The following is a 21,148-nucleotide window of genomic DNA, read 5'->3' on the forward strand; positions in this document are numbered from 1 at the left end:
ACAAGAGTTAGAGACGAAGCGACAACCTAGAAGAGAAAGGAAGACAAGTTTGTGGAATTGTTCTTGGGTTAAATAGTCTCCCAAAGATTCCAGCTAGGAAAAAAGAAGTTACTATAGTTGATGTAGTTTTCTTTATCGAAGTTGTCGAGGTCAAAGATGTCGTAGCTTCTGTGGTCAAACTTCCCATAGCTGTCATGGTCGTAGCTACCCTAGTTAAAGTTGTCGTAGTTTCCATAGTTGTTGTGGTCAAATTTTTCTCAGATGCCATATTTTCTGTGGTCGAATCCATCTCACCTTCTGTAGTTTCCGTGGTTGAAGCTACCATGGTCAACGTTTCCATAGTTTACATGGTTGAAGTTGTCGTAGTTGTCGTGGTCGAAGATTCTGTAGTTTCCGTGGTTGAACCTGTCGTAGTTTCCATGGTTGAAGTTGTCATGGTCAAAGTGTTGATTTATTGGGATTGGACAAATAGAGCTTGTTGAAGTCTTCTCTTGAGACCCAAATATGGAAGATTTGGAGAACTTTGTGAAGCACCATATTGAATATTTGTGGGGATCATTGAAGACCATGGTGCATTGAAGCCATCATGAGGTGACCTTGAAGAATATTTTTTTGGGTAACATGAAGAGCAGTGGTGACACCTTCATGTGAAGAACAAGGCTTTCATTGGTGATGTGATGTGGAGAATAAGTGAAGGCATAATTTAATATTGACAGGGCTTGTTGAAGAGGACATTGGGAGTTGTGAAGTATAAACTAATACATCTTGACGAAGTAAACTAATCGTTGGATCCCAAGAGGGTGGAGCCTCGAAAAGACAAGGTTGGTGCCTTAGAGGATAGGGTTGGAGCCCTGGTGGATCAAATTCCTCAAGAAACTAGGTAGGATACTAAACCAGATATAGGGTTGGATCCCTTGAGGTTGGTGCCTCAAAATTGACAAGGTTGGAGCCTTGGAAGTCCAAGTCAGTTTTTGGAAAATATAGGTTGGAGCCTGGGAGATTGAAGGTCGGTGTCTTCATCTAGGGTTGGAGCTCTACATATATTGTACTTAAGTTATTGTAAAGAATAAATTAATAAATTAATTTATTCTTATTTTTCATTTTGTGTTCTAAATATAAGTGATTTAACTGGTAAAAGTAACAATTGAAAAAAAATATTGATTCACCCTGCCCCTCAATATTTCCAACAATTGGTATCAGAGCCAATACCTTCACTCAAAACCTAACAACTTGAAGGTTGATCATTAGAACACAAATTGTGAGGCCAAAGGAGAAAGTCTCCAATCCTCCTAAAGATGTGTCTCTCTCAACCACCGAAATTGAAATCATTCAATTTATGAAGGCTCCATTGTTCAATGGAAACTTTGATATATGGGAGGGAAGAATGAGGGACTTCTTAAAGACTCAAGGTGTTGAACTATGGGAATCAGTAATTACTACTAATATGATGAATGGATACTACAAGGAGTACAATGCAAAAGTGACAAAAGAGATATTCAATGGGCTACCAAACTCTATAAAGGACAATTTGGAAAAATATTCGTCAACAAAGGGTAGATGGGAAAAACTTCATGACCTTCACTGAAAAGGAGTGTTGACCATGACCACTTGTTAAGAAGATGATGGAAACCAAGAAGGAAATCCAGAGCCCATCAAGGAAGCTGAAAATAAGAGTGATGACACCAAGGCTACAAAAGACCTAGAAGATGAAGAGAATTAAGAAGATTTTTAAGAAGACCTCCTCACTAAACTTATGGATTCCATAGAAGAGATTAAAAATTTGAAAAAAAAAATGAGAAACTTAAGAAGAAAGCTCAAGTTGGTGACGAGGACAAGACAAGGAAGGAAGTTGACATTGTCAAACTTCAAGTACAAGAAAGAGATGAGGAGCACACCAAAATTAAGAAAGAATTTCATAAAAACATAAGAAATCATCATGAAGAATTCATATCCATGACAAATCAATTGGATAAGGCAAAGAAAAGGGAAGAAACGTTTTCAAGCCACCTTGAACAAAGGCACAAGAGCTTGAACAAAATTGAAGTAGATATTGGTCAATACAAGGAGGAGGTCTCCTCCCTTAGATCTAAACTAGAAGAAGCAAGGAAATAAGCGCAATGAGCTGAGAAGGTGATTGAAGCCTTGGCATTCATAGAAGGACAAGTTGACAAAGAAGAAAAGGAGAGAAACACCATGATCTACCAAATAGAAGAAAAGGATGATGGCATCACCAAGTTAAGATTAGAAATCACTTTTCTTAAGGCAAAATCATGTGAAGCATCCAAGATGTAGGAAGAAATAGAGATCATTTTATCAAAGAAGGATGAATAGTGCAAGAAAATTAAGGAAGAAATTGTCTTTCTTAAAAAGGAAGTTGAATTGCTTAATAATAGCTTGAAAAGCTCTCAAACCCTAGATGACATCCTAAGTCATCAAAGGTCTCCCCTAGATAAATCAGGTCTTGGCTATGCAGGTGAATCCTAAAGAAAGAATGATAATGCTTCAAACATAAAGGATTTGAGGAAGCCTAGAAGAAAAGTTGTTTCTCCCAGTTCTAGAAAAGTCAAGGAGAAGAATCAAGACAACATTGGAATAAATCCTACTCCAAGAATACTTTCACATGGTGTCAAGAATATAAAAGGCAATTAATATCATCAAATAATCCCAAGGAAAAAAGGCTTCAAAATTACATCAATAAGAGATTCATCTCCTAGGTACCGAAGTATATTTCTTGGTTATTTCTATTCTTGTACAAAATTTGGGCACATGGAAAAAGATTGTAGGGCATATCAAGAGGAAAAATATATGGTCCTCATCAATCTCCTAGAAGAAATTTTGCAAGAAGTAATGATTTCTCATTCATGAACAAGATGGAGTGCTTCAATTCCCATAACACTAGACATATGGTATGTGATTGTAACTTGACTTGGGTCCTCGAATAAGAAAAAGCCATGAAAACCAAGGCAAAACAAAAAGTTACAAAATTATGGAGACGGAAGAAAATAGAATTAAAAAGTCTCTTGAACAGTCCAGCCAACAACACATGTTGTTGATCTGATAAAGCCATCCTTGATATTCCAAGTGTTTGATAATGAGACTCTTCCAAAGGAGACCATGCATAATGTTAGGGGGAGTTTATTATTCTTAATCATTCTTCCAAAATCTATCCTTGAATGGGCCGTATGAAAATCTTGATGAGTCACACATGGATATTCATATTTTTATAGATCATCTCTTGGGAGAAACTCCATTAAAGAACATGATTTCTTACTCATTCTATGACCTATTGTTGAAGGTTTCTTCCACTTGATCACAAGCTAGAAATGTTTGTTGCCTAAACAAGCTAGAGGAGTTTATGCAGGTAGGGGGAGTTGGTTCATCACATGAAGAAATGTAAACACATCTATCATGGACCACATTTCCAAAAGGAGGATCCGACGGAAGGCAGGAAGGAAAGAAAGCAGGAAGGCAAGCAAGCAGGAAGGCAGGGGGGCAGACTTACATGTAACTAGGAAGGGAAGGTAAGGAAGGGGAAGGAACTACTATTGATGAAGAAAAGAATTACCTTGATAGGGGGAGTACTTGGGCACCTCGTTTTATATTGATTTGAAAGGGGGAGAGAATATTGGATGGGACAAAATGTTGCCATGAATGAAAAAGGGGGAGATTGTTAATCAATGTTGTCATTCATGCCAATATGGAAAACATTCTTGAGATTTATAATGAATGTCATTAAACCCTAGAATGAGATGATAAGGTTGAATACAATAGATCCCTGGTTCCATATGATGATGTCATAACTCTTGCTTGATAAGAATGTCATCAATTAATATGTCAAGTCACTAATGAAGAAGCCTTAAGAAGTACTAAGTGCCAAGTATTCAGAAGCCCTTGATGACATATGGAGGACTACATTTGATGATGTCATACTCTTGATGAATGACCACAATTTATGATGGAACTTGATGAGGTATTGATAACATGGTTGGAGATCATTTAATGGTTGGAAGACTATTTTAGAGTTCTCCTAATGAAGCTACATTATGACTGCACTAGTATATGATGAAAATTTTGATGCTTGATTCTACATGGATGCTACACTCCTACATAATGACTATATGATGACATTGATAACAATGAAGAAGCCACGTTGTCCCAAACATTCGTCATCCTTTCCCAAAGTTTTTATGCATAAAATTTAAGGACATTCACAAAGAAAAATTATTTTGGACACCTTGGAGGAATCCTTATAAAATGGATCCTCGACCATCTTAAAGAGGATTTTTTCCTCTTTCTAACGATCCTTTATTTTTCCAAAAACTCGCAATAGTTTGTGAGATATTGAATTTGTAAATTAAGGAAAATATTCCTAGTTGTGAGTTGACCTACACTTAGTGATACAAGTTAGCCTCATTTCAAATAGACGTGTCCCTTTAGTTACAAACGAAATCACTATAAATATAAACCTAAATTCATCCATTCAAGCTCACATTTTTCGTTGGAGACAAGACAAGAGGTAGACAAGAAGACGCAGCCTAGAAAAAACAAGGAAGATAAGTTTGTGGAATTATTCTTGTGTTAAATAGTCTCCCACAAGTTCGAGCTAGGAGCAAAGAATTTTCTGTAGGTTCTATGGTCGAAGTTGTCGTAGTTGTTGTGGTCGAAGCTGCCATAGTTGTCGTGGTTGAACCTCACATAGTTGTTGTGGTTGCAACTGGTGTAGTTTAAGCTTTCATAGTTGCCATAGTTGTTGTGGTTGAAGTTGTCTCAGCTGTCATAGTTTCTATGGTCGAAGTTGTCTCAGCGTCGGTAGTTGTCGTGGTTAAAGCTACCGTGGTTGAGGTGGCCATAGGTTCCGTTGTCGATGCTGCCATAGTTTTCGTGGTCAAGGATGTTGTAGTTTCTTTGGTAGAAGTTGTCATACTTGTCGTGCTTGAAGCTATCATGGTCGAAGTTGTTGTAGTTGTTATGGTCGAAGTGTTGATTTATTGGGATTGGAAAAATAGAGCTTGATGAAGTCTCCTCTTCAGACTAGAATAGGGAAATTTTAGAGAACTTTGTGAAGCAACATATTAAAGATTTGTGGAGATCATTGAAGACCATGGTGCATTGAAGCCATCATGAGGTGACCTTGAAGACGTTTCGTTTGGGTAACATGAAGAGTAGTGGTGAAACCTTAATGTGAAGAATAAGGTTGTCATTGATGATGTCACATGGAGACTAAGTGAAGGGATAGCTAAAGATTGACAGGTCTTGTTGAATAAGACATTGGGAGCCGTGAAGTATAACCAAATACATCTTGAAGAAGTAATGTAAGAGTTGGATCCCAAGAGGGTGGAGACTCAAAAAGACAAGGTTGGTGCCTTGGAGGATAGGGTTGGAGCCGTAGAGGATTAGAGTCCTCAAGAAACTAGGTAGGATCCTAAATGAGATATAGGTTTGGAGCCCTTGAGGTTGGTGCCTCAAAATTGGCAAGGTTGGAGCCTTAGAAGTCCAATTTGGTGTTTGGAAAATATAGGTTGGAGCCTAGGAGATTGAGGGTTGGTGTCTTCATGTAGGGTTGGAGCCCTACATATATTTTACTTGATTTATTGTAAAGAATAAATTAGTGAAACAATTTATTCTTATTGTTCATTTTGTGTTCCAAATATAAGTGATCTAACTGGTAAAAGTAAAAAATGAAAAAAAATACCGATTCAACCCCCCCTCAGTATTTCCAACAATTGGTATCAGAGCTAGTACATTCACTCAAAACCTAATAGCTTGAAGTTTGATCATTATAACACAAATGGTGAAGCCAAGGAATAAAGTCTCAAATCCTCCTAAAGATGTGTCTCCCTCAACCACTGAAATTGAAATCAATCAATTTGTGAAGGCTCCATTGTTCAATGGAAACTTTGATATATGGGAGGCAAGAATGTGGAATTTATTAAAGACTGAAGGCATTGAAGTATGGGAATCAATAATTACTTATAACATGATGAGCAGAGAATCCAAGGAGTACAATGCAAAAGATATGAAGGAAATCTTGAATGGGCTACCAAATTCTATAAATACCAATTTGGAAAAATGTTCTTGAGGAAAGGGTATATGGGACAAACTTCATGACCTTCACTCAAAAATATCGTTGTCCCCATCAAGGAAGTTGAAAATAAGAGTAACAAAACCAAGGCTAAAGAATACCTAGAAGATGAAGATAATGAAGAATATTTTGAAGAAGATATCCTCACTAAACTTATGGCTGCCATAGAAGAGTTTAACAATTTGAATAATGAAAATGAGAAACTTAAGAAGAAAGTGAAAATTGGTGACCAGGACAAGACAAGGAAGGAAGTTGACCTTGTCAAACTTCAATCACAAGAAATAAATGAGGAGCTTGCCAAAATTAAGGAATAATTTCATCAAAACAAAAGAAATCATCATGAAGAAGTCGTATCCATGACAAATCAATTGGATAAGGCAAAGAAAAGGGAATAAACTTTGGCAAGCCACCTTGAACAAATACTCAAGAGCTTGAATAAACTTGAAGTGGAGATTGTTTAATACAAGGAAGAGGTATGCTCCCTTAGATCTCAACTAGAAGAAGAAAGGAAACAAGAAGAAGGAGCTGAGAAGGTGATGGAAGCCTTGGCATTCATAGAAGGACAAGTTGACGAAGCACAAAAAGAGACAAACACAATGATATGCCAACTAGAATAAAAGGATGATGACATCATCAAGTTGAGATTATAAATGACTTCTCTTAAGGCCCAATCATGTGAAGAAACCAAGATGAAGGAAGAAATGGAGATAATTCTATCAAAGATGGATGAAGAATCCAAGAAGCTAAATGAAGAAGCTGTCTTTCTTAAAAAGGTAGTTGACTTGGTGAATAAGAACTTGAAAACCTGTCATACCCTAGATGGCATCCTAAGTAATCAAAGGTCTCCTCTAGATAAATTAGGTCTTGGCTATGCAGGTGAGTCCTCAAGCAAGAATGATAGTGCTTCAAAAATCAAGGATGTGAGGAAGCCTAGAAGAAATATTGATACTCCAAGTTCTAGCAAAGTAAAGGATAAGAATCAAATCAACATTAGAAGAAATCCTACGTCAAGAAGACTTGCACATGGTGTCAAGAATACAAAAGGGAATGAATATCATCAAAGAATCCAAAGGAAAAAAGACTTCAGAAGTACATCAATAAAATCTTCATCTCCCAGGTACCAAAATATATTTGTTGGTTATTTATATTCTTGTACAAACTTTGGTAACATGGAAAGAAATTGTAGGGCATATCACAAAGACAAATATAATGGTCCCCGTCAATCTCCTAGATTCAGAAATTTTGCATGAAGAAGTCATGATTTATCATTCAAGAACCAGATGGAGTGATTCAATTGCCATAAAATTGGACATATGGCACGTGATTGTAACTTGACTTGGGTCCTTGAACAAGCTAAAACCATGAAAACCAAGCCAGAGAAGAAAGTTACACAAGTATGGAGAAGGAAGCAAATTGAATCCAAAAGTCTCTTGAACACTCCATCCAACAACACATGTTGTTGATCTGATAAAGTCATCCTTGATATTCCAAGTGTTTGATAATGAGACTTTGCCAAAGGAGACCATGCATACTGTTAGGGGGAGTTTATGATTCTTAATCATTCTTGCAGAATCTATCCATGAATGGGCCCTATGAAATTCTTGATGAGTCACACATGGAAAATCATCTTTTCATAGATCATCTCTTGGGAGAAACTCGATTGAAGAACATGATTTCTTACTCGTTCGATGGAATATTGTTGAAGGTTTCTTCCACTTGATCACAAGTGAGAAATGTTTCTTGTCTAAAGAAGCTAGAGGAGTTTATGCAGGCAAGGGGAGTTGGTTCATCACATGAAGAAATTTAAACACATATATCATGGACCACATTTCTAGAAGGAAGAGCACCATGACAAGGGGCGTAACATACCTCTGTATAACTACTATTAATGAAGAAAAGAAGCATATTGACAGGGCGAGTACTTGGGAACCTCATTTTCCATTGATGTCAAATGGGGAGAGAATGTTGGAAGAGAAAAAATATTTCCATTGATGACAAAAGGGGAGATTGTTAATCAATGTTGTCATTGATGTCAATACAGAAAATATTCTTGAGATGCCTAATGAATATCATGAAACCATAGAATGAGATGATAAGGTTGAAGAAAATAGATGCTTGGTTCCAGATGATGATGTAATAACTCTTGTTTGATAAGAATATAATCAATTAATATGTGAAGTCACTAATGAAGAAGTCTTAAGAAGTTCGAGTGCCAAGTACTTAGAAGCCCTTGATGTCATATGGAGAACTACATTTGATGATGTCATTCTCTTGATGAATTACCACAATTTATCATGGAATTTGATGAGGTCTTGATAACATGGTTGAAGATGATTTGATGGTTGGAAGACTAACTTGGAGTTCCCCTAATGATGATGCACTATCACTACAGTAATATATGATGAAATTGTTGATGCGTCATGCTACATGGATGCTGCACTCCTACATAATGAATCTATGATGACATTGATAACAATGAAGAAGCCACGTTGTCCCAAATATTTCTCATGCTTTCCCAAATTTTTTATTCATAAAATTTAAGGACAGTCACAAAAAAGAATTATTCTGGACACCTTGAGTGAATGCTTTCAAAATGGATCCTAGACCATCTTAAGGAGGATTTTTTCCTCTTTCTAACTAGCCTTTATTTTCCCTAAGAATCCCAATAGTTTGTGAGATATTGAATTTTTAAATTAAGGAAATTATCCCTAGCAATGAGCTAACCTACACTCAGTCATACAAGTCGGCCTCACTTTAAATAGACGTGTCCCTTCAGTTATAAATGAAATCACTATAAATATAAACCTAAATTCATCCTATGTAGCTTAGATTTTTGGGTGGAGACAAGACAAGAGGTAGAGAAGAAGCCAAGACCTAGAAAAGAATGGAAGACAAGTTGTTGGAATTGTTCTTGGGCTGAATAGTCTCCCAAAGGTTTGAGATAGGAGCAAAGAAGCTGCCATAGTTTCCATAGTTTCCGTGGTCGAAGTTTTCGTAGTTGTCGTTGTCGAAGCTTCCATAGTTGCCCTGGTCGAATGTGTCGTAGTTGTTGTGGTTGCAACTACCATACTTTAAGTTGTCATAGTTTCTGTAGTTGTTGTGGTCGAAGCTGTCTCAGCTGCCGTAGATTCTGTGGTTAAAGTTGTCTCAACTTCCATAGTTGAAGCTGCCATAGTTTTCGTGGTTGAAGCTACCGTGGTCAAAGTTTCCATGGTCAAAGATGCCATAATTGTCGTGGTCGAAGCTTTCGTAGTTGCTGTGATTAAAGCTGTCATATTTTTCATGGTTGAAGTTGTCATGGTCGAAGTGTTGATTTACTGAAATTGGATGAATAAAGCTTACTGAAGTCTTCTCTTGAGACCAGAATAGGGAGGATTTGGAGAACTTTGTGAAGCAGCATATTGAAGAATTGTGGAGATCATTGAATACCATGGTGCATTGAAGCCATCATGAGGTCACCTTGAAGAACTTTTGTTTAGGTAACATGAAGAGTAGTGGTGACACCTTTATGTGAAGGAAAAGGTTTTCATTGATGATGTGACATGGAGACAAAGTGAAGGCATAGCTGAAGCCTGACAGGGCTTGTTGAAGTAGACATTGGGAGCCATGAAGTATAACCAAATACATCTTGACGACGTAAAGTAAGGGTTTGTTCCCAAGGGGGTGGAGCCTCGAAAAGACAAGTTTGGTTCCTTGAAGGATAGGGTTGGAGCGCTAGAGGATCGAAGTCCTCAAAAAACTAGGTAGGATCCTAAACCAAATATAGGGTTGGAGCCCTCGAGGTTGGTGCCTCAAAATTGATAAGGTTGGAGCCTTGGAAGTCCAGGTCGGTGTTTGGAAAATACAGGATGGATCCTCGGAGATTGAAGACTGGTGTCTTCATCTGGTGTTGGAGCCCTACATATATTGTACTTGATTTATTGTAAAGAATAAATTAATAAAAGCATTTATTCTTATTGTTCATTTTTTGTTCTAAATATATGTGATCTAACTGGTAAAAGTAACAATTGAAAAAAAATGTTGATTTGCCCCCATCTTAGTATTTCCAACAATTAGTATCAGATATAGTACCTTCACTCAAATCCTAACAACTTGAAGGTTGATCTTAGAACACAAATGGTGAAGCCAAGGAAGTAAGTCTCTAATCCTCCCAAAGATGTGTCTCCCTCAACCACTGAAATTGAAATCAATCAATTTGTGAAGGCTCCATTGTTCAATGGAAACTTTGATATATGGGAGGCAAGAAGGAGGAATTTATTAAAGTCTCAAGGCATTGAAGTATAGGAATTAGTAATTATGTATAACATGATGAATGGAGAATGCAAGGAGTACAATGCAAAAGTGATGAAGGAAATCTTGGATGGGCTACCAAATTCTATAAAGGCCAATTTGAAAAAATGTTCATTAGCAAAGGGTATATGGGTCAAGCTTCATGACCTTCACTCAAAAGGAGCGTTGACCATGACCACTAGTCAAGAAGATGATGGAAAGCAAGAAGGAAATCCAGACCCCATCAAGGAAGTGGAAAATAAGAGCGACGACACCAATGCTAATGAAGACCTAGAAGCTAAAGAGAATGAAGAAGATTTTGAAGAAGATATCCTCACTAAACGTATGGCTGCCATAGAAGAGATTAACAATTTTAAAAAAGAAAATGAGAAAATTAAGATGAAAGAGAAAGTTGGTGACCAGGAGAAGACAAGGAAGGAAGTTGACCTTGTCAAACTTCAAGTACAAGAAAGAGATGAGGAGTTCGCAAATATTAAGGAAGAATTTCATCAAAACAAAAGAAAGCATCATGAAGAATTCATACCCATGACAAATCAATTGGATAAGGCAAAGAAAATGGAAGAATCTTTGCCAAGCCACCTTGATAAAAGAGTCAAGAGCTTAAACAAACTTGAAGTAGAGATTGGTCAATACAAGGAAGAGGTCTCCTCCCTTAGATCTCAACTAGAAGAAGCAAGGAAACAAGCATAAGGAGCTAAGAAGGTGATGGCAACCTTGGAATTCATAGAAGGACAAGTTGATGAAGCCGAAAAGGAGAGAAACACTATAATATGCCAACTAGAAGAAAATGATGGTGACATTACCAAGTTAAGATTATAAATCACTTATCATAAGGCCCAATCATGTGAAGCAACCAAGATGAATGAAGAAATGGAGATCATTATATCAAATATGGATGAAAAATGCAAGAAAATGAAGGAAGGGATTGTTCTTCTAAAAAAGGAAGTTGACTTGTTGAATAAGAACTTGAAAAGCTTTCAAACCCTAGATGACATCGTATGTCATCAAAGGTCTCCCCTAGATAAATCAAGTCTTGGCTATGAAGGTGAATCCCTAAGGAAGAATAATAATTCTTCAAACATCAAGGATGTGAAGAAGCCTAGAAGAAATGTTGATCTCAGCATAATAATTCTATCTGTTTCCCTCCTTAAGGCCTTCCCATAGAAGTCTATTTATACTTCTCCCAATTAGTTTTTTAGTTGGGAAATAGTTGGGCCATGGGCACTAGGAGGTAAACAATAGATAAAACCCGTGAAATCCACCCATAATTAAGGAAATTTAATTTTTTAAAGTGTTTTAACACATATACGTGGGTTGGGTATTGACTAACCCGTGTGTACACACTTTTATCTCAGGGCAAAGTAGCGTACAGGGAATAAAACACAGTTTTTAAAATATTTGGACCAAGTCTAGAAGGAAGGGTTGCCCTAACCAAGCATCACAAGTATCAAGGGTGCTAAATGGAGCTATAACAGATGCCCCCTAATATATGACGTTAGAGGGGTATATGATGGCCGAAATTTATTAAGTATATGAAAAGGAATCTTGTCGAGAGTGAGAAGGACTTCACCAAAATTCAGCTTGCAAAGCCAAAAAAGAGATTAGAAAGACACTGTTGTCTGAGGTGGGCATACCCATACTAAGAGAAAGTAAAGCATGTCTGCATATCAAGTACAAGTGGATCCACTATGTATACAAGTATATAAAGAACTGAAAACACATAATGGATAGTCTGATCATGATAAAAAAAGTACATGTCTGAATATCACATATAAGAAGATGATTAATGAAGCTGAAAGATGAAGCTGATCACTAATCCCAATAGTACCAAATGAACATGATGGAATGAAATGATACTAAATCGCAACTAGGATGCCAGCATATAATATGTCGCTGTGAAGGACTGCAACATATAAGGTGGATGGTGTCGACTAGAAGTAACAGGAGCAACTGACAAGTGAACCAAAACATGTTGATGCAACCCGAGGTCTTCACCGACCGCCGTGGTACATTTCTACACAATGGGAATAAATGATCTGAGGTTGACCACGTGAGAAATCATTTGATTACCGGTCATTAATGTATACCATTAACAAATGTGAGACTACTCACTGATAATGATAATGAGAGTCAAGGTACCCAGTACAATCTAACAAGTGCGAATGAATGAGTTGGAGTCGAACACCTGGAAGAATCTATCAATCAGGGGACAATGATGGTTTCCCACTGTCGATAGTGAAGGAATCTTCCACTGATGACTGAAAACCCCAAGGTATTGCCAAATGGACTCTAGATCTTTGTCCCAGAGTAATGAGTCATAGTCGATAGGAAAAGATCTGCTAGAAGGAAGGCATTAAGGCATCCTTCATCAATCTAGCGTGAGTGTAACCGTAGGCCAATAATGTGGAAGGAATCAGACGAAAAAGATGTAGTAACCCAATCGAAGCACGTTTCTGGCGTACACAAGATGTAGCTAGTGCACGATAGAAACCCTCTGAACCAACCAATAATGAAAGCTGACACAGAGGCGAAGAATCCACCAATAGGGTCAAATGGAAACCAAGGCACTACACAAATCCCAATGTGTGGTAATGGAAGCTGATGTCGAACACAAGGGAAACCACTTAGTCAAAGACCCATGATATTGATCGATGCTAAGCATAAGGTGACCTATCAATAATGAAAATACGGCCAGGGTGTGGCCCTAGGCCTGCCCTCACAACAATATGTCGTCATCGATAAGGAAAAGACCCGCAAGCAAGAAGTCAATGGAGACCTTCTCAAACTGGCACGAGTAGAGGACCAATATAACTAATGTGATGACAAACATGAGACTGACAACTAGGGATGGCCGAATGAAAAATAGGTCAAGAGACACCGTAGATAGGTCAACTCAGGCTTACTTCCCTTGAACAAAAAGCGCGACTCAATGATGACTATATGGCAGCATATGATAACTCTGTATAAGTTTGTCACGCAGGAGGCACGAGTGAACTCTCCATATGATTGGAAGAGGTAACCAATCGGAGGAGAACTAAATCAACAACAAGGTTACGATGTACCTAAGTGAAACTAAATCCCACCCAAAATGGAGGAAAGACTTTCTTTTGAGTGCTTTGTTCAAGGGCGACACTATTGACTCTAGCTTCCAACAATATATGGAAATGTTGTCCTGTTCCTGCTCTTTTTGGAATATATAATTTTTTTTGTCTTTTTCTTTAAGCTGGAAAAAGAATAAAAAAATGCTATAGTATAGTGGAAAGATCGAGTGTCAGAGAAACATATGATCTAGTTCCTAGGATGGGAAAAATCCTATGCTCAATGCAGGGAAGTGAAACTGGTCAAGGACACTCAAAGGGATGTTCCTTCCACAGGTCAAAGGTTGTGTCAAGTTGTAGAAGCTAAGTGATTGTATGGTTGATTTTGCAAAAGACATGGTCAAATACGTGGCTTATACACCAGTTTAAGTGAAGTCGAATCAAGGCCAAAAGGTGCAAATAGTCAAAATGAAATGCAACAGTACAACTCAACACAAAGGACCCTCTAGGGTATAAGGCCAGAAATAAGCGTAGAAGCAAGGAGAATGTGTCTTCAATGCACAAGTCATGGCAGGACTAAAGAGGACTCGTGAGCCTACTCAGTATAACAGCATGGGCAACCAATGTCAGTGAGGTTCTAACTACGATGCCCATGTAAAGGATGGTTCTACCATCGCATCATGATTTAAAAATCTGTCAGTGAACATGGTTTTCTAACCAAGACATGATGGGGTCGACCCTATGGCTAATGTAATGCTGAACAAAGGCTAGTATGCAAGATGCAATGGAAAAAATGGTTTCCCTAACCTATATGTCAGTGAGTGAACGATACCTGCCATGACGGGTCAGTGGTCATGGGACCGAAATAAGATCTCGAAGAAGTGTCCAAAATATCCTGAAACAATAACCCATTCTCGACAATCCAAGCCCACAAGTCAAAAAATTCATGAGACGAAAAATCAAGTTTTGCGAATTTTTTTTGAAATTTCAAAGCTATATATTGAATTTTAGACTCACAAATTTTTCATTTCTATTTGGAAAAAGGTCGTGGATCAAAAAAGGAGAAAACTTGCATTTGAAGAATTTGACCATTCAAATCATGCCACAGTTACCAGGGAACCCTCAAATCATGTTTGCAATGTTTTGTGATAGTTTTTAGAAGTTTTTATTAAGATCTGACCATGGGAATTCATGTCAAAAATCCAACTCTACATACACGCGGGTTGGATGTGATGAACCTGTGTATATGACGACCCTACACACGAATGTGTGGGAAGGGAACCCACGCATACGCGAGTTGAAGTTCAAACATAAAATCTAATGGTTGAAACTCATTTTTTTTTCAGGATGTCCATCACATGGAGAGAGAGAGAGAGAGAGAGAGAGAGAGAGAGAGAGAGAGAGAGAGAGAGAGAGAGAGCACACCACAATTGACAATGAAGTAATGAACGACCAAAAAGGACTAGATGCATTGAGAGGGTGTGGCTTATTGAAATTCTTCAAAATGTAAAACATCAAAGCCAACACACGCCTGCTCGAATTACTGATCCAGTACTGGAGTATAGAGGATGATGCCTTCATGATAGATCAGATGCCTCTAAGGATTGAGGTGGAAGACATCTATTTTATTACAGGTCTCTCCTGAAGAGGGGAGGTTGTGCATTCGACTGGCAGGACAAGGAGTAGTCTTTTAGTAGAAGACTATGTACATATATACTGTCCTTGGCAGCCGGAAAATATTGGAAGTCAGATTCCAATAAAACATGTGGATAGTTTATCTCTAGGGATTTTGTTGTTTACCATTGCGAGGGTAAACGATGTTAGTGCCTAAATCTACCTCAGGCTGAGAAAGGCAGGTCTAGGGTAACATCAAACCACGCTTAACCTGGTAGCTAGCCCTACCAGGTCGGGAGAGGGCTCTCTCCTTGTCAATCTCAGGAAAATATAGCAAATGAGGCTTGAGATGACTGATATAAAGACTAATTTTAGGCTAGGTATATGCTCAGAGGAGTTTGATTGAATTTTATGTTGGTTTGCTGGATCAAATGTGAAAGGCAGTTTTGGGTCCGGGGAATGAACTCAGTCTTGTAGAGATTTCTGTGGGGTGAGGTAGGCAAATGCTTTAGTACTTTGAATTAAGTGAAATGGAGAGTCTTAAGATTGGTGAGGAGTTGGAGAGGGCATGAAAGTGTCATGAGTCCTCTTCAAACAATAGAAAACATGTAAAGCTAAACAAACCCTAAGGTAGAGCACTGCAACATCAATGATTTCCACCTTTATACTTGATTCATTTAGTTAAGTTAAAAAAATAGAGATAATGACACACATAAACACATGATAACTTGAATTATAGAAGGAGAAAGAATACTAAATCACCTTGCCACAAGAATCCCACAAAATGCTGCAAACCCTGGTCTATTTCCTTGCCAAACTGCAGAAATGAATGTACAATAATGCTCAAAGCATTCACAAGAGTCCAACCTTCTGCAAAATTCCAACCCCTACACTATGAAATTCATAAAATATATACATTTTCTCATCCTTGTACTAAGGGAATTGAGCTCAACCATTTTCTTCAAAATAGAATCAGTTACATTAAACTTGGGCTGAATTTCTGAAAATAGGTGTTGAAGATGAACTCGTATATCCTAAACCATAGCACCTGTTACAAAAATGAAAGAGATTTTTCTAGATAAGTTCATTTTGGAGAAAAATGTCTCTCAAATTTGGGAAATTCATTTCCAGTTGCTCGCAATATGTGTCACAAAATCATCTCTAAAATAGAAAATTATTAAAAATTTAAATATGTGAAAATGAGCTGTAAAGATCTAGTCACATATCCCAATCCATGACACTTGTGAATAAACTGAAAGATGTTTTTGTTAATATGGCTCGTGGTTAACAAAAACCTCCTTGGGTTTTGTAAAATTACTTTCCATCTATTGTAAAATGGCACCGTACTAAAATGACTAAAATAGTAAAAAATATGAAAAATTTGCTTTGTTTTAATGTAGGCTCCAAATATCACTGTATATCTCCCACATAGTAGCACCTGTGCATAAACTGAAGGAGGTTTTTGTTATTTGGTATGTGATGAACAAAAAAATCTTTCACTTTTGAAAAATTCCTTACCATTATTTCATAAACTGATTTTGTACTAAACTTGTCATTGTGTGTAGCAACTGACCTCAAAACATGCATAACCAAGAATCACTCATTCATTTCAATCATATCTTCTAATCTGGGAGCTGGTTACGGGAGTGTGATATACTGTTGGAAATATTTTTCTGAGCTTCTTCTGATGGACACACTTGTGACATGTTTTGTGCTAAACATCATGTGCAAAAAATCTAACAAAACCAGACATAGTAAGAGCTCATGTTGATCCCTGGTGACAGGCTGTGAAGACTGGAACTAACAAACGAATCAAATTCACTACATCAGGCTTCACGAGTTTCCATGATCCTGGCAGTGGAATGCCTAACCACAATTTTCAACTAGTGCACACCTCTTCTAACCAACATGAAGAGCCAGTTGACCTCGATTCAGAAGGGTCAGACAAAAAACTTTGGATATGGGACTATTTTATGCTCCTTCTTCGAGAAGGTACCTGGGCTACATCCCAAGCTATCTATCTCTATCAGCAGCCCAAGAGATCCTCAGATGGGTAGATGCGCTGAATTGATGAAATGCCTTGGAGGCAGGGACATGCTGAGGATGACTTTCGATGATGAGTTTTTTACCTGTTGGGACCAACAGATCATCGCAGTTGATGACTACCGTATGATGGCATGGATTTCCGAGGAGATCCAGACTTGGTGTTGCCACCAAAAGCAGCATGGTGAGACATAAGTAACAATTTTTTAAGTTTTTTTTCAATTTTTAAGATTTTTTTCTTTTTTAAATATGAAATGAACTTAGAAATATTTTTTATGGGACAAAATACTGACAAAATGACCATGTTCCGGATGTGGGTCTAGTGAGACCAGATAGATTCTCGAGGCACAGGCATCACACATGAGGTGCCAAACAGGCAGTAGCTGAGACAAAGAGGGTCCTATATGCAATCCAAAGAAACTTGGTGAGATTGACTCACCAGGTATCGATGATAGCCATAGAGGACATACCTGAGGAGATGCAGCGCCACATGGTAGGAGTTCCATGGGACTGGGTCTGCATACTTCGGCGTTTGGCCAATGCAGTAGCTAACTTCTTAGCTGCTCATCCTGAGCCGGGTCGGTAGACAGACTGGACATGATTATGGGAATTTAGTCCCAATTTTGTAAATTATTTTTGAACACTTTATGTACACACAGACAGTTTTATGATATAGATATATATATATATATATATATATATATATATATATATCCAAATTTTTGATGTTTGCTTAATTTGATGAATGATTGATATGCCAATCTAATGCTTGATTAGCGATAGAATTCACTAATGAATTTCAGATCGTGGAATGTGCACATATGTAATATAAACAAATGATCATTGCAACACCCTCACTCTCAAAAATTAGCGATATAAATAAGGATCACGAACCCGATAAATGTTATTTAATTGTGACACTACCAGCTGTGAGTCAATATAAACTACCAACAAATCAATTCCATAAGAAATAGCTTCGGATAGTAAATTAATAATGGCAGTATATTCATCAATGTTATTCGAAGCTGGACCAATACATACTACCCTTGACACCATCAACTAGCCAGATGGATAATAAATCACCCAAGTTGCGGAAGCAAGATTCCAAGTGTGTCGACTAGCACCATCGGTGAAACCAAAATATATCAAGTCATCCATCAACACCTGCCAAAGTAGATCAAAAAAATGTCAATATCACAAAATTCCCAACAAATATGTACAAAAATACAATGTATACAAACAAGTAATTGCTCGGCTGAAACCTAAGCAAAATAATTCTTAAGGTAGAGCCCATCTGGGGGCTCCACGAACTTGTTCCTAGAGATGTTTATAGGTACAGTTCTTAAGCTAATCGACATATTACCTTCAGCAGATAATTGTGCTCGAGCCAAAGGGTTTGACACTGTACAAACATCACTAGTAAGCAGATCAGAGAACCTATATTCAAATTCATGCAATGGAGGAAGAAAATATGAACGATGATGTAAATCTTCCCATGGTCGATCTACAGTCATCATTGCTTCGAAAATTGCTTCATCAGATGGTAAAACTGTATCTAAGCAATCCATAGCTGAAGTAGAGTCAAGGTTCCAAGCTGGAGCCACATCACCATCTAACTTCTCCTTTGAAAAAGGAGTAGGATGGTTGTCTACAGAGTGAACGATAGATTGATAGCTAAGTTCTACTGCAGACATGGGAAATGCCATTCCACCAACTTGCCCGCCATCTAATGTGGTCATAGATGAAGGTAAGGTCCAAGGGTCTGAAAAATAATGAGTTCGAAAGAACTCTTTCCGTGAAGGCTCCTTGGAGGATGAAATTGCATCGATTATAGTTGTAGGAGGGGGAAGGTCAAATATACCCATCAAGGAAGATTACATCCCAACTCCTAAATTCTCTATAGGTTGATGAGGATTATCCACCAATGGAACGGTAGAATCCGAAGTTTCTCAAGAGTCACCTATAGAATAATCTAACTAATCAATTTTAACAATTCTCCCCTCATGAGGAAAACAAAGGATGCAGAATAGAGATGAAACTATGGCATCCATCTCATAAATCCAATTCCTTCCTAAGAGGAGGTTGTAATCTAGGTTGGGATAAATGATTTCTACCTCAATATTAATGACCTTTCCTCCAACACATATAGGAAAAGTTAGAATAATTCCATGTGGCCTGTGAGAATGACCATAAAATGCTGTTAAGAGAGTAGGTGAAGGAACAAATGAAGGTGATCCAATGGCCTTCCAACATGACATAGACATTACGCATGTGGAAGCTCCCTCATCTATAACTATCAGAAAAATATTTTCTTTTCGGTAAGTAGACTTTATCTTGAAAGCCATATGGTGAGGAAGTCTCTTTTTGACATTCAGCATATCAAAAGTGAGCACTAAAGAATTTTTTGGATCCATTGCCCTGATTTCTGAAAGCAAAGCACTTCTCTGAGCATGACACAGTTGGAGTACCTCCAATGCAGACATAGCACAAGGAATTTGAGCCAAATCTTCTACAATCGAGTAGTTCTGGGCTACCCTAGCATTAGGGTTAATAGTCGAGCATTTTGCAGAACCTTTCAATATCTAAGGTATAGACTCAGTAGAGGGTTGCTCAATATGAAGTGGGTTTGTGGTTTTGGGAACAGATTTACCCTTAGATGTTTTCGTTTCACCATAATTGCATGCTCGTGTGGCAACATCGACATGGGAGTTCATAATATAAACATTTGAGGAATTTTCCTCTTCCTGGTTGCCTCCTGCAGAGGTACCAAGGTTCAAGTTCATGCCAGCAAGTAATTGCTGCTCTTGGGGAAAAGGGTTGCTCAGTACAGCTTGGGAGCTAGAGGACCCTTGTTGCACTAACAAGCGTTGAGCATCTTGAATCTTGGGGCATAGGTGAGTCAAATGATCTCCATTGCATAACTTGCATGGAAATTTAACCTTTTCCTTAGACTCTTTTCTACCCTCATCGGCAACGTTTCGGGCTTGTTCATATTACCCTTCCCTTCTTGGTTCTTCTTCTTACCTCGTCCCTTCTTCTTCCCATCAGATTATTGATTTCCTTTAGAGTTAGAAGTCTGGACGACGTTTATGAAAGTAGGTTGGGAAGGTGAAGGTGTAGACGGTGCTACCTCGTTAGAAGAAGCAGTTTGTAGAGACAATTTTTGCAATTGGCTAAAAAGGTTCACTGTATTTGCGTCAATTGATCCAACTATACCATCAGCGTGAGGGCATGGCTTCAGTTTGGTGAAATCAACCTTGGATCTAGGAGTTGTTAGTGTCAGTGTCTTCACACTGCCATTAGTGATCAAAATATACTATTTTGCATTTCATAGTAGGAGTCTCATTCTGATGAGGTTGCATTCCATTAGGTCATGGATCCACTGATGGTAGGGTTTGCTTCAGTTTTTCCCTCATGGTATGTACTTGATGATCTACTTCCATACTTTTCAGTCATGATTCATGTTCATTTTGTTGTCCATTTCATCAATTACATAGGGTTAGGTCTCATTAGGTCTTAGGGTTTTCTCCATGGTCAAATTCAGTGATTATTTGTTAATAAGGGTCAGCAAGCACATGAGGAGGTCAATAATCACTGTTAAAATCATAATTTATCAGTTGAGAGGCTGAATGTCGTTCTCACCTCAAAAATTGTTTTGAGGTGAAAATAGAGTATTATGTTTTTTTTTATGTCTTTCATCATGATGTAATTGTATTGTTTCTATATGTAATATTTGTTCCCAAGCTCCTCCTAAAAATTGTGATGCTGCCAAGTACCTACCACTGCAAAAATCAAGTGATTTTGAGCATCAGTTCATTTTCCAAGAAAAAGAAAACAAACATGAAAAACAGAGCATTGTAAAAGACAACTAGACATTATAAAAGTGGGTTTCCACAAACAAAAAATCAAAAAGTGAAATTATATAAACCCATCTTCCTATTTTTCATCCCATTGTGTCATTATTGAAGAATTGAAGAGCCAAGAAGAGAGAAAAGGTCGATTTTCAAGTTTTATTGAGCAAAAGAGCAAAAGCGCTGCGTTTTTCGAGTTTTGGAGTGGCGCTGCACTTCTGACGGGTGGT

This window comes from Pinus tabuliformis, chromosome 3_1, assembly GCF_031772625.1.
Source record: "Pinus tabuliformis cultivar Carrire ecotype Pingquan chromosome 3_1, CPIR1, whole genome shotgun sequence".
In the NCBI taxonomy this organism is placed as follows: domain Eukaryota; kingdom Viridiplantae; phylum Streptophyta; class Pinopsida; order Pinales; family Pinaceae; genus Pinus; species Pinus tabuliformis.